The sequence below is a fragment of the Gymnoscopelus microlampas genome (assembly GCF_963454915.1).
Source record: "Gymnoscopelus microlampas genome assembly, chromosome: 4".
NCBI lineage: Eukaryota > Metazoa > Chordata > Actinopteri > Myctophiformes > Myctophidae > Gymnoscopelus > Gymnoscopelus microlampas.
In genome coordinates this window covers 23550029-23561497 of record NC_139941.1, presented here as the reverse complement: position 1 = coordinate 23561497, position 11469 = coordinate 23550029, and positions in this window count along the sequence as shown.

The following is an 11469-nucleotide window of genomic DNA, read 5'->3' as shown; positions in this document are numbered from 1 at the left end:
CCGGGGCACACCGGTCAACAAAGTATAGAGTTTAAGTGGTTAACTGACTGACTGGGGTGCCACCAGGCACCCCTTGGTTCTGTATCAAGAGAGATTCGGGAGGGAATGGGACTTCTAACCATTCTCTCTCCATCTCCTTGGGATTCTGATCCAATTGAGTTTGCTATGGCTTATCATTTTGATGATACACACACCCCTGCCTCAAACAATCATATATGCTGCATTAGTACTGCTTCAGGTATGATTTACCCAAATATTTGCTCCTGCGACACATAAAGTGGAACAGCCTTGATGAGTAAAGGAGTACTTTCTTCTCAGGTCTATAATCTTGGTTGTTGAACACTGATTTGAAATTGAACACCCCCAATTTAAAAACAAAGAAAAAAGATGTGCCTGGAGCAATCAATCAATCGATCAATCAATCAGTCAATCAAAATAATACAATCTTTCAAATTCACCTGTCACGTTCATCATTGCTCCTGTTCATAGAAAACACGAGAACACTGGTTTTAGTTCTGTATACTAGTGTCTTACACATGTGGAGACACGTGTATGCTCTCATCATATTCACTGCTATCCCCAGGGCTTGGCTGTACTATATAAAAAGGTACTTATCATCCTTGAGGTATGAAATAAAAACAAACGGCACAAATGAATCAACAAGGATATTTAAAGAAAGATGAAGAACAGGATCACAAATTGAAACATTTAATAATAGCTTAATAATAGGCTAGCTGATTGAACGGTAAATTCATCAGCTGTTTACTTTACCATACCGCCAACACTGGGACATAATTGTCTGTTTATCTCAATTCATTTTGCTCCGCAAATAGACTACTCTGTTACCAAAAGGTTGTGCTTTGTGACACCCTCAGTGGGCTATGATATGGCCTACCTTATAATTTTGGTGTTATGGATATGAATATATGACTCACAGCCTTTGTCAAGTCACTCCTTCAGCCCCAAACCACCTTTCCTGTGACTCTTCACTGAATCTACAAATAACGCAGAAATGCCCTAAAAATATTCTTCAAGTAGACAAATTAAATGTCAGATATGTTCCGTTTGTCTGGTTATGAAACACAAACGTGACCGTTTTCTCCATGACAACCTCTGGAGGTAAACAGTCACCCAAACCAAAGAGCCACTAATGGACCTTAGGTTGACTCAATTTATTCACTGAACAGAATGGGAGATGGTGTTAGAGAGAGAGAGAGCGTGTGAGAGAGAGAGAGAGAGAGAGAGAGAGAGAGAGAGAGAGAGAGAGAGAGAGAGAGAGAGAGAGAGAGAGAGAGAGAGAGAGAGAGAGAGAGAGAGAGAGAGAGAGAGAGAGAGAGAGAGAGAGAGAGAGAGAGAGGAGAGAGAGAGAGAGAGAGAGAGAGAGAGAGAGAGAGAGAGAGAGAGAGAGAGAGAGAGAGAGAGAGAGAGAGAGAGAGAGAGAGAGAGAGAGAGAGAGAGAGAGAGCATTTTTAGGTTTGGGTTAAATTGGACTGTAAGCGTCTTACTTAGAAAGCAAGACTATATGAAGTACTTGAAGTAACTATATCTAACACATCCTGCTTGACTCTGAGGAAGACGCAAGTCGAAACGTCAGTCAACCCTACAAAATAATAAATATGTGCAGACCACTCGAGTGCTCCAGGAATTCATTTGGGTAGTCTCTCCTGAAGTGCCCAGGTATTATTCTCTCTTTAACTATATCTAAATGGGTTTAGATGGATTGGTATTTAAAACTCAGACATAACTGAAAAAGTAGAAGTAGCTTATGACATATTGCTTTTTGAAATCAATACCACAGATTGTAAAAGCTTTTAGCCGGCATCAAAGGCCACAATGTCTCAGGAGCTCAGGTATTTCATTGATGATGACACACTAACATTTCAAAGTGCACTGCATTCTTCACATTTGCACTGATTGGAGCATGAACTTTGCATCAGGAACTCATACACACTAAAATCCTGTGTTAATTTATCCATTGTCCAGTGTACAAATGGACCTGTAAACATTTGTACACTCTCAGAGTAGATTAAGATTAAGACGTTTCCATCACATGCAGATAAACCGCTCCCTGGACACCTGTCAACCTTATCTGTGTAAAGGTTTCACCATAGTATAACCCCAACTGTCATAATAATACCCATGTCGCAGGACAGTGACAGTGAAGCTGAATTCCTCACACATCCTGCTGTGACAATCTATCTCCCCTTCATTTCCTTCTTTACATCCTGCATGAACTGTGAGATTCTCAAATGTGTTTATTTTGAGGGTCTTTTCAGTGTCCTCTCTGTCGAGGAAAGTTATTCTGTGATAAGCTTCTTCTGGACTCTGAATAAAAATAAACATTTAGAGCCTTGGGAAAGCAATTAAAAATGTAGGTTACGGCCTGGCCTGCTAGGAGCAAAAGTCAGCGTCACATCCGGTATTTTTGTTCAGATTTCTAGCATCCATGTTTTTCTGAAAATAAGAGACTAACGCCTCAGTTTCACTGAATTCTGTGTGCTGGCCGTAATTCCGTTCAAATTCATATTCCCTCTAGCCCATAAGGCAAGGAATTGCATTAATTTACAGACTTTTCAAAATGACTATTTTGAATTAAAGTTCACTAGAGTACCATAAAAAGCACTCTATAAATAAAAAATACACCTATGTTATTATTAACACAGTCAAGCATCTGAATTAAATTATAAATAAATAGCGACTTCTGCTTGTTTCCTGGCACACAATGTATATGATGGACTCTCCGGTTCCAAAAAAAGGACTGCAGATGAAAACTAGCATCTTTGCTAAATCTGGTGTATTTACGTCCATGTGACGTCCATTAATATGCATTGTCCTGTCCAAATAAACAAATAAAGTAAAGTAAAGTAATTGCTGTTGCAAGTTGTGGACAATGTCACATCCGGCATAATGGGGTAAAATATACAAATGATCATAAATTGATAGGGCTTGGCTTGTCCAAGTGAAAATATACCTAGCGACCGATTTGTGCAAAACCATCAGGCCAGACTCCTTCCTGAAATCAAATGGAAATGAGATTTTCCGGAGGGAGGGGCTTTACCAGGGTAGCAAATCGGTACACAGTATCTCTATAGTCATGTGATCAACACGGATCTGTCCGGGTTCCCATATTCCATCCTCATTGGCTAAGGTTGGCTTCCAAAATTTGCAGGATTGGTCCGTTTTGAACAAAATGCCTCAAATCATGAACGCAGCTTGCGATTTCCGTGAAATTTCACAAACACATTCCCACTAGGCCAAGGAAATGCCACCCTTTTTCACATTGGCCTGTTATAGCGCTACCAGCAGGTCTAATTTAGCAAAACACATTTTTGGAACAAAAGTCAACAGTCTGTCCATGACAGATGTTGACGTGCCTTCGGACCTAAAAAGCTAATCCATTTTGATCCTTTGAATCTGTGTTCAAACAAACCACAGATAGTCATAAAATGTAGCTGCATTCAGAAGTTCAGTATCTGGTCCCCTATGGGTATGCATGCAGCACACCCATGCTATCTGCTCCTGTAGTCTAAAACTGGCATCCTCCCTCGCTGTCACAGAAAAATAAATCTTGAAGAGTTTGAAAGCATCAAATGACTGCAGTAACCTTTGAAGCTTGTTGGAATAAACATTGTGAAAGAGCTCTTGCCAGCCATCTTTTACACATCATTCAGAGAAGTATCTGTCAGGAAGCTTATTCCCATAACCCGCAGGCTGCAGCTGAACTATCTCCTCGCAAAGGAAGGTCACAGGCCACTATGTGTTAAAGACTTCCAGTCTCAAAAAAGGAATTCCTTCCGTGTCTGTTGAAATTCCATCACATCATGAAGTGAATATATTAAATCTAGTTCTCATTAAAATGTGATAGGGAAAACAGATGTCAACCAGGCAACCTACAGGTTGATATTTTTTGTAAGCACTTTATGGTAGCATAAAAACATGTCAAACAATGTTTTTATTTGTTTGTTTGTTAGTTATATATAGAAATATATTCAGATTATGAAACACAATGGGGTCCTGGCAGATTCCCCCCCAAATAGTCCTAAATAGAAAGCAATTGCCTCCCTCTGCTGGATGCAATGAGTACTATAATCTAGAAACAAACTGCTGTGTTTTTTTGCATCCCTATTTTGGGCATGTCATTATAAGGGAAACATTTAAATAATCGAAATACACTTTTTTGTATTAGAAATTTCAAATAAATAAATATAAGCTAATGTAAGCTATAATAAGCTGCAGCTCAAATTGGTACAGATACAGGCTCACAATGCGTCACAATGCAATGTGGTGTGAACTTGTAGATTAGCTAGTTCTGAAATAAGGCTTAAGTGGTTAACCGTTTCTTGTCTGAATATACACTGTGCTTCCCTGAGATATATGAAAATTGTGCTTGTTGACCAACAAGTGATATGGCAGTCTTCAATCAGGAGTGGCTATTCTGATATGAAGTTTAATTTGATGGAAATAGAGACACTTTTGTGCTGATAGACAGTTACCACTACTGAGTCACTTGCAAGAATCAAACATAGTATGACACAAGATTGCAGCATGAAGCGACATTATGAAAATGTCGCTTCAAAAATATGAGACATATGTTTGGGTTTATTTACCTCGTTGTGTGAAGTCAATTATTCCTGTCATAACGAAGAAAAGACACATTACAGCTATGATTTTTTCTGAGATAGGAAGTTGACAAATTGTATGTCCCAGTGTTTGCCGTGTTTGACTGTGTAAAGTTCTACTACGTAGGGCATTAGGTGGGCCCCCCACTGAGGGCGGCCTACAATGGAGAAGTAAGGTGCCTCCTTCCCTCTGCTAGCCTGGGAGTCCGCCTTGGGCTAGCAGTAGTATTCTCTTAGCCTCCCAGTGGGTTAAATAGCGACCTGGGCTCATTAGCCATATCTCATCTAAGTGAAGGAAAACACTGACCTCAGTACTACTTACTGCACTACTAGTCAGTCACAGTAGAAAGGCTTGTCAGTATCAGATGGCCTTCCCCTAAGTGTAAGTAAAAGATAGATGTCATGTAAGGAGATATGCAGTTATATTACTGTAGCCTTTTTCGTTTCATATTCTCATAGATATGCAGTACTGTAGCCTTGTTCGTGTCATATTTTCATAGTTTAAAAGTGACAATAATGCCTGTAATGAGGTAACCTTTTCTGGCATCTCGCCACTCAGCAGAGGGTTAACTCCCGTGGTCGGGTGACAACAAGACAGTTGTCATGTTTAATGAGGTCATAGCATCTTGCTGTTGTCATGGGTGGGGGATAAGCAAGCAGAGACCCCAGGCACCTGCTGTGACACTACCGTCTGTGAGCGGCTCTGCCCTGGCCTGGTTCCCTCACCGCAAACCTTAACCTGCTGGCAGGTCACTGCCGTGGTGCCCCACAGGTCAGTTTAATCAAGTTTCACCGGAACACACAAGAACAGGTTACGGTTACAAGGTAGTGACTAAATTAAAGATGCCCACTAAAAAGAAAAAAAACTCTCAGAGGGCACCGGAGGAAACCAAAGAGGTGGATGACGACGATTTGGAGGATCAGGAACCAAAGCCCGAGAACAAAGGTAAGCAGGTCAGTGAGACAGAGGATGCTGGCAGGCAGAAGAGGAAGAAGACAAAGAAGAAGGTAAAGAAGAAGAAGTCCGCTAGTGATGAGGAGGGGTACAACTCTGACACGTCGGGAACTGATGTGAGGAGCAGCAAGAAAAAAGGGGGAGAAAAGGTCAAGGGAAAAGGCAAGAAAAAGAAGAAATCCGTAGAGGAGGACGAGGAGGATGAGTTGAGCAATAAATCTACCGGGAGCACAGATGACGAGAAGGACAACAACAGAGCGGGGAAGCTCCCCGATGTGATCGAGACCACCGGGGAGGGATCGAGGAAGAAAAAGGACAAAATGGGAAAGAAGAAGAAGAAGAAGGATAGTGACGGGGACAGCGACGAGGACACCAAGGGCAAGAAGGGCAAGAAGAAGAAGATTGAAAACTATGTGGAGATCTACGAGAAAGAGCTGCAAAACTATGAAGAAAGAGCTGAGAACTACGACGACGACTACCATAAGAAGAAAGGTAAAAGAGTATTTTTTCGTTTTTTACCTTTAAAACATAAACACACAGCTGCAGAGCTCAGAGTGAATGGATATACAGTAGAAAGCAGACACAGGTATTATGCCATTATATAGCCACTTTTCTTTTTTATTTACACAGGGTAGTAGCAAATGTTCAGCAACGCCCTGCACATTAAAACCTGGGGCTGACCAGTACAACCACAGTCTTATACTGTTGGCCACTAAGCAGCTCCACTGGAGCAGTCAGGGGTCCAGTGCCTTGCTCAAGGGCACTACAGCAATGTTGGGGGAGGGGTGAGTGGTGGCCATTCACTTCCCCACCCAGATTTTTCCTGCCGGTCCGGTGGAATCGAACCGGGAACCTTCCGGCAACAACTGCGCTCCTCTAACCTTTAGGCCACCGCTGCCCCCATCACTTGAGCAAAGTATAGATACTCCTGGTCAAATATTACTCAACAAGTGCATGCTTTTAAAAACACATTAAGTATAAGTAAATGTATTTATTTATTATTATTTAATTAATGAATATCAATGCGTTGCTGCATTGTTTTCACAATGCATTTACAGGACAGAGTGAAAAAGGTTAGTAATTAGTCTACATTTTGAGCCCTTGCCAGCAGCTGCCTCTTTTTCTTCTTCAGACTGTATTTTATGTACAGGTCCTAGCTTAGCAAGGAAATTCACTTCAAAATGAGTTAATTTGTGGACACGGTGCAGAGTGACACCACATGTGGTTACCCATCAAAGTCAAAAGTACAACCCTATTGTACTTTGAAATGTAGTGGAGTGAAAGTCATAAGTAAAAAACTAAACTGAAGTAAAGTACAGATACTCAAAAAAAAAGAATCTTAAGTACAGTACTCAAGTAAATGTACTTTGTTACTTTCTACCACTGTATACAGTTTGCAGTATACGGTAGTCTCATTTCAGATGTGGCAACTATCACCCAGAAAAGATTTGACGGCTTATAAAACGTAATCAATTTCAAGTCTTTTATTTCAAAAGCCAATTCTGGTTGATTGCAATTACGTGATATGGACTGGCCCTCTCGGACTGTCTGGTTCCTGGGTGAATGAGCATATTGTTTAAATGAATTGTCTTGGTAACACTACACCATGTAGCGTAGTATCCACGCACCGCTATGATGGTATCTCCAGCTTACAGCTACATGACACCTGTGATGACACTAATCTTTACCCTACAAAGAGGTTTTCACGTAACTCAAGATAAGGGTTTGCAGTGGCCTGATGTCACCTACTCTAGCTTTGTCATATGCAGGATGTCTTCATGTAAAACTACGGCATGCAATGAAAACCCAGTCCAGTCATTGAGTAGCCATGGGTAATTTACAGTACAGTATGTCACTGACCCAGATCAGACCTCAGCAGAGATACACCCGTGCATACATAATCCCAAATGTTTACTTGACCCCTCTCTCTATCTCAGAGTAATAGCAATCTTTCTCTCTAAAACACACTCTTTATCTCTTTTTGCCACATCATATATCCTGTTAGTGTATGAAGTGGTGACCATCACTGGAGATGAAAGAGGGGCAGGCACCGATGCCAATGTGTTCGTCACTCTGTTTGGAGAATATGGAATCACTCCCAAGTTGCACCTGGCTAGCAAGTGAGTTCCCTCAAAGTTTATCAGAAGTGGGATGTTAGGTCCGCAATGTGATAACAGGAAGCAAGTTTATTAAGCAAGTTTCTTAGCAAATAAAATTAACTTTTTTTTAATACCATTTCAAATACAGTCTGTAGAGTTTAAAAGAAGCCTAAAATCACATCCTGTTGATATAATAAATTATGTATTGAAACTTTTTCTTTTCTCTCTCTTTCAACAGCACAGAGAAGAGGTATGGCTTCATATTCTCACTTGGGTGAGAATATGAACATTCAAGTGGGTGGTAGTGGTAAGAAGGTGGATGCCCAGAAGACAGCTTCTGCTTTTGGATTTTGGAGTTGAATTACATTTAGAACAAATCATGACTGCTCCTTGCATCATCATATGTCTGCCCAAAAATGCGGCACAGAAAATGCAACATTTTGGACATGCAATTTGACGCTATATGGAGACACACATGCAGTGTTTTCAAATAGAGCAAAATCTGGGGTGCATTTCTCCTTTCCGACATGTCGCCTTTCCGACGTTGACGAACCCTATACCTAACCCTAACCCTAACCCTAACCGCACGCGGAAGCCACTAGTCGGAGTGGTGAGATGTCGGAATGGAGAGTGAACACCCAAAATCTGCAGTTTGGCATGGGTCTTGTGCTGCCTTCCCATGCATTGCACTCAAACACTAACATGATACAATTTCAAATTTCCCATCTCAGAAATCGAACTGCATTTGAGAAGGCGAAAACGGACGTCTTCAGGTTAAAAACCCACAATGTTGGACCTATTAAAAAGATAAGGTAATGTATGCGACTCCCATGGCATGTTTAAGACAGAGCAAATGTTCCTAACTGGTGTCAGGATGGAAGCATTTTTAGTGTGAAATGTGACAAAGAACAAGGATGAGTATTGATTTTAGACGTCACCATCCCAACCCTATCAACACAGAAATGTATTGTCATTGGTCAAGATGTACTATAGATATCATTGAGTCGTACAAGTATTTGGGCACGATCATTGACAACTAGAAAAGTAAGTTCCTGTAGAAACTGTGTGAGCTCACTTCAAGCAGAAATGGTATAAAAGTACAAATTGTCAAGGTGTGTGTCTTGGTGTCTCTGACTGCGTTGTATGTGTGTGTAGTTATGCACCTGCTTGCATAGCTGATGGGGGTGGAGGGTTATAGGAGGCGGGGTGACGGGTGTCGGGTGCTGTCCCTCTGGCTATGGGTTGTGTACCCGAGGCTCCAATGAGCTTGTAGATGGGTGGGGGTGGGGGGGGGGGAGAGTTGTGTGGGGTTATGTTGAAGACATGAAAGGCCTAAAGTAAAAGTACCTCAAAATACAGTACTTGAGTAAATGTACTTAGTTACTTTCCACCACTAGTAGCATGTGACTGTATAGTATGAAGGTGAGGCACATGCACACACATGAAGGTGTGTATGGCTTGTAGATCGGCTATTTTTGAATGTATGTGTGTGTCCGCGCGCACCCATGCGTGTGTGTGTTACAGAGAGGGCGAGAGAGCGAGAGCGAGAGAGAGCTTGTGTGATTGTAATTTTAACTTAATTAATTAATTATTGTTGGGGAAATGATCACGTTCATGCAATGTCAATGTTCTTTGTTACTTTCTACCACTGAGACCCATACATGTTGATGAGCAAAATGTTGAGTGGAGTGGTCCTTTAATGCACTCACTGAGCTGACAATACCACATGGGGTTTGAAGTGGGATAGCTCCAAAAGTGAAAAGTAATACAACATTTGATAACAGCGGTTCAAGTCCTAAGGTAGCTCTACATTTTTATGTTGAAATTGAGTATATAGGTTAAAGCATGTTATTGTTAAAGTAACATGATTGCATCACGATGACATCACAATAAGCTATGCTTTGAAAGTAATGTTAAACGAGCCAGCAGCACCTCTTTTTCCCTGAGGAAGCTGGCCAGCTTTGATGTTGACTTTGGTTCTGACTCTGTTTTATAGATCTTTTATTGAGTCAATTTTTATGTTTTATTTTATTTGCTGGTATGCTTCTCTCAAGGTGAAACACAAAAGCATCCCTATTCTAAGCATAATAGGCAAACATTTGGTGAAAATAGAACTATCAGAAATCTCCCAGTAAAGTAGTTTTGTGATGTGAGGAGTGGAAGTCCACCCAAACTCACCCAAGCTCCATATAAACAAATAGTATGTCATCAATAATTTCATATTTAACAGTGAAAAGGATTCCAAAGCTCTCTAAATATAGACCTTTACAATGTACATTTATAGGCCAATATTGTACCGATACAGTATGTATAACTAGCAACTTCCTCCACCTGTGAAGTCATTACCCATGATTCTGCGTATCAGACAGCTGCTTTTTCAGGGGTTATGGAGAACTTTTCTTATTTTAAGTAATTAATATCCCTATAATACTTAAAAAAAAGAAATAAACTGATGTTGCCTACATATAGACTAGTATGTAAATGCAGATACTTTTCTTCATTCAAACTATACAGTAGGTTCATTGTTATGGAGCATAATATTGTACAGTCAAAAACAGACATATAGCTCAACCTAGGTTAATGAAAGTAAAATAGTTTTCCAGAAATACTGCTGTGCTGTCTAGTTTGTACGTAATTTCTATCTCTCTTCCCTTCTTACAGAATTGAGCATGACAACACAGGAATGAGCGCCAGCTGGTTCCTGGATAGAGTGGTTGTGACAGATGTGATCAGGCCACATCTGAGATTCTACTTTGGTTGTAACAACTGGCTCAGTAAAGTGGAGGGAGATGGCCTTTTTGTTAGAGACCTGCTGGGCTCCAATGACCCCATGGACATGCCCAAATGTATGAGTATTAAACTGTGTTATGTCCATAGTACAGTTTAGTTGATCGTGCTACTGCATTTTAAACATGATTAGATATGGTGCATCACTGCCTGAATTTTGCCTTGTTTAAGATCTTGCTTTTAATGACTATTTTTTTTAAATACATTTTGATTCTTTTTATTTTCTAGATAACAAATATGCTGTTTCTGTATTCACCGCTGATGTGAAAGGCAGTGGAACAGATGCAGATGTCTTCATCAACATCTTTGGGGAGTTTGGGGATACAGGTAAAGACTGTAGTTATTTTGTGGGACTCGATCTACCTGTCTCCACAATGGAACTTTTTTTATTTTTTATTATATGCATTTAATTTGTTCAGCTCATTTCCATCTGTATTATAATTAAAGCCATGTTGGGCTTCTAAAATTCAAATTTTGCTTTGCTGTTTCAGGGGAAAGGCGACTTGCAAGTGAAAAAGACAACTTTGAAGGTGGTTCGGAAGACAAGTTCACTCTTGAAGCTCCAAACCTGGGAAAAGTCAGGAAGATCACCATCGGCCATAATAACAAAGGCTCATCAGCAGGATGGTTTGTGGACAAAGTAAGAATTAACCAAGGTTTCATTTTTAGAAGTTACGTAACTTCTTTCTATCTGTAAAAACTCACTACTTAACCCAATTTCATACTTTGTCGTACAGAGGTATCGTGTGACATAACTAACAGATCTACAAGCTCACAACGCACTGCGACATAATGTGATCCTGTAGATCGGCAATTTTATTGTTTTGTTTTTTACTTTTGAAATATGACATAAAAAAAAGAAGAGAAAATGTTCACCTGTAATGACATGCCCAAAATAGGGACGCCAGGTTGAAAGTGGTAACTAATTAAAAGCACAGTTGGTATTTTTTGTGTGTGGTTCTATTCATATTTAAATGAACAGTTGTGTGCTAAACAATATGTAAATATT